This window comes from Phacochoerus africanus, chromosome 8 (genome assembly GCF_016906955.1).
Source record: "Phacochoerus africanus isolate WHEZ1 chromosome 8, ROS_Pafr_v1, whole genome shotgun sequence".
NCBI lineage: Eukaryota > Metazoa > Chordata > Mammalia > Artiodactyla > Suidae > Phacochoerus > Phacochoerus africanus.
The window spans coordinates 94,477,865-94,481,901 of NC_062551.1; the positions used below are offsets into that span (position 1 = coordinate 94,477,865).

Genomic DNA, 4,037 nt, shown 5'->3' on the forward strand with positions numbered 1-4,037 from the left:
CACTCCAGATGCTGCCAATCCCATTGTGCCACGGTGGGAACTCCTCCTTTAATAATTCATGGTATTTAGCTCTCTCTTTTTCTCCCTTTCATTTATCAGCCTCCACCAACTTTCTCTTCATTCCCCTTCAGAAGTAACACAGTATAGGTGGCTGACTTCATGGACTTTAACCCAGACTTTTTGAATCCTGGCCCTAACTCTTTATGAGCCATGTGATCTCAGATGACTTACATAAATTCTCCATACTTTAGTTTCCTTTTTAAAAATCCTACCATGTGAATTTGCATTCTCCTGAGCTATCCTAATAGCTGCTTTAAATGTACCATACTTCACAGCTTGAATGGTCACGGCTTGAATGATGAACATTCTCTCTTTTTTTTTTTTTTGGTCTTTTTGCTATTTCTTGGGCCACTCCCTCGGCATATGGAGGTTCCCAGGCTAGGGGTCCAATCGGAGCTGTAGCCGCCGGCCTACGCCAGAGCCACAGCAACACAGGATCCGAGCCGCGTCTGCAACCTACACCACAGCTCACGGCAACGCTGGATCGTTAACCCACTGAGCAAGGGCAGGGACCGAACCCGCAACCTCATGGTTCCTAGTCGGGTTCGTTAACCACTGCGCCATGACGGGAACTCCTGAACATTCTCTTTAATCCCAGGTTGGCCATCATGAACCATGCAGCAAGAAACATCCTGGTAAATATATTCCAGTGCTTTTCTTTTATAAGATGTCTACCCAGAACTGGGCTTTGTAGACCCCCAACTTGGTTCCTAGAGTGTTTTTTTCTTTCCTTTTTTGTTATGGCAAAGTACACATAACACAATTTACCACTGTAACCATTTTTACGTGTACAGTTGAGTGATGAAGTGACATTAAGTACATTCACATTGCTATGCAACCATCACCACCATCCATCCTCAAAAGTCTTGGAAAACTAAAACGACCTCCTTTAAGCAGTAACTCCCCATTTCCTCCTTCCCCCCAGCCCTTGGCTATTACTATTCTACTTTTTATCTCTATTATTTGACTAGTCTTAAGTACCTCATATAAGTGGAATCTTACAGTATTTGTCTTTTTGTGACTGGCTTCTTTCACATAGCATAATACCCACATGCTGCTGTAGCATATTGCAGAATTTTCTTCCCTCTGAAGGCTGAAAAACATTTCATTGTTTGTATATACTACATTTTGCTTATCCATTTATCAGTCAGTGAACACTTGGGTTGTTTCCATGTTCTAGCCATTGTGAAAAATGCTGCTATGAATATGAGTGCATGAATATTTCTTCAAGATCCTGCTTTTAATTATTTTGAGGGTATACTCAGAAGTGGAATTGCTGGATCATATGGTAATTCTGTTTTTAACTTTTTGAGCATCTGCCATACTGTTTTCCTCAATTGCTATATCATTTTATATTCCTAGCAATAGTGCATAGAGTTCTAATTCCTCTACATACTCATTAACATTTATTATATTCTATTTTTTACAGTGGCCACCTTAATGAGTGTGAGGTGTTATCTCATTGTAGTTTTGATTTGCATTTCCCTAATGAACATCTTTTTATGTGCTTATTGATCATTCATATACATTCTTTGGAGATATGTCTATTCAAGTCCTTTGCCCTCCTTTTTTTTTCTTTTTCCTTTTTAGGGCTGCTTCTGCAGCATATGGAGGTTCTCAGGCCAGGGGTCAAATTGGAGCTGCAGCCACCGGCCTACACCACAGTCACAGCAATGCCGGATCTGAGCTGCATCTGTGACCTACACCACGGCTTGCGGCAATGCCAGATCCCTAACCCACTGAGCAAGGCCAGGGATTGAACCCATATCCTCATGGATACTAATCCGGTTCTTAACCCGTCCTTGTGGTGGAGTCAGCTTGACATCCTTGCTCTAGCATACCTTTCATGGCCTCTTTCACGGGAAGTCCAACAAAGGCTGTGAAATGGTCTGCAATGATGGAGGTATATGCTTGCCTCCAGGTTGCCTCTCTAAGTAGTGCTTCCATCATTGGCTGGACAATTTCAAACCACTGGTGAGAGTTGATGGTGGTGTAGATCCCAGGGAAATCTCACCACCCGATTCTTTGTCCAACTGACCAAATTCCCCCAGGTTCAGAATTTGCAGATTTTATAGCAGGTTGCATTCTTTTCCAAAGACACCTTGCACTATTCATGTCATTATGGAGTATATACAAATCCAGAAGCTCGGAGTTCCCTTGTGGCTCACCAGGTTAAAGATTCTGCATTGTCACTGCCATGGCATGGGTTTGACCCTGGTCCAGGAAATTCCATGTGTGGGCCAAAAAAAGCTAGAAGCAAACTATACACTGGGGTGTAGCAATTCCTCCTGGAGCCTCCAGCTCCTGGTTTTCACACTGATCCAGCAACTTTGAAATTTAAAGGCACTTTCTGCCATCACCTCCACTGTCATTTTCCCCACCAGTCCTGCAGCCACAACTCCCCTTCTAGCTTCCAAGTACTGCTGTAAAGAAACCTCTAACTCAACATTTCCAAAACCACACTTATACCTTCCTCCCAGTCTAATTCTCACCCAAATGAAATCTTTCTCAGAAAACAGTGGTGAGGAGTACCCATCGTGGCACAGTGGTTAACAAATTCGACTAGGAACCATGAGATTTCGGGTTCGATCCCTGGCCTTGCTCAGTGGGTTAAGGATCCAGCGTTGCCGTGAGCTGTGGTTTAGGTTGGCGGCTACAGCTCTGATTGGACACCTAGCCTGGGAACCTCCATAGGCCACAGGAGCAGCCCTAGAAAAAGACAAAAAAAAAAAGGAGTTCCCATCGTGGCGCAGTGGTTAACGAATCTGACTAGGAACCATGAGGTTGCGGGTTCGGTCCCTGCCCTTGCTCAGTGGGTTAACAATCCGGCGTTGTCATGAGCTGTGGTGTAGGTTGCAGATGCAGCTCGGATCCCGTGTTGCTGTGGCTCTGGCGTAGACCGGTGGCTATAGCTCCCATTCGACCCATAGCCTGGGAACCTCCATATGCCGAGGGAGCAGCCCAAGAAATAGCAAAAAGACCAAAAAAAAAAAAAAAAGAAAGAAGAAAAGAAAGAAAACGGTGGTGAGAAAGCCAGAAGTCTAGGAGTCACATTTGAGTCTTTCTTTCTTACCTCCGTAGCTAATCCTCACCAAGATGTGTTCATTTTATCTTCTAAACTTGGCTCATGTCCATCTACTTCTTTCCATAGCATGGAGATCATTGGTGTGTTACCTGTTTTAGTGGAATGGGAAGGGTGAAATCAGATTGGTGTGGATTGATGGATGGTGGATGGGGGATAGCCAATATAGACCACTCCTTTGAAAAATTTGGGCAAAGAATCCCAGAATGTCAAAGAAGATGGTATCCTTCTATCCTTTCATTCCCACCCCTAATCATGCTCCTGGGTCAGACAAATGCTGGAGAAACTGAGCAGGACCCTGTGGGGCACCCAGGTGCAAATCCTTTCTGAGAAAGACCCTGTGAGATATCTGGGTACAAAGCCTTTCTGTGCCCCCCCACTTCTTGTTTGTAGGAAAGAGGCTTCATTCAGACTTCTTGACCTTCCATGAATTCCAAAGGGCAAGTTCAAACAGTTGCCACTCAGGGAAGGGAGACAATGCAGAAACATGGGAGGAGCAATCAACAAACAACAGTGCAGGAGTTTCTGTTGTGGCTCAGCACTAATGAACCCTACTAGTATTCAAGAGGACTCAAGTTTGACCCCTGGCCCCACCCAGTGGGTTAAGGATCCGGCATTGTCATGAGCTGTGGTGTAGGTCACAGACGTGGGTTGGATCTGGTGTTGCTGCGGCTGTAGTATAGGCTGGCAGCTGCAGCTCTGATTCGACCCCTAGCCTGGGAACTTCCATATGCCATGGGCGTGGCCCTAAAAAAAAAAAGAGACCTCTCTCCCCCCCCAAAAAAAGAAACAACAGTGCAGCCTTGAGGCAGGGTCCTGGTTCTTCCTCAAGGAATACACATAACAGTATTTTTGAGCTCTTCTGCAGAACTAAGCCCCCCATCCAGGTGGAGGA

The 4,037-nt window shown here is 45.1% G+C and overlaps 1 pseudogene; it reads right to left on the minus strand.

Moving 5' to 3' along the window:
* Positions 1–1,851: 1,851 nt before the first annotated feature.
* Positions 1,852–2,432, minus strand: LOC125133352 (COP9 signalosome complex subunit 8-like; annotated as a pseudogene).
* Between the last annotated feature and the right edge of the window lie 1,605 nt (positions 2,433–4,037).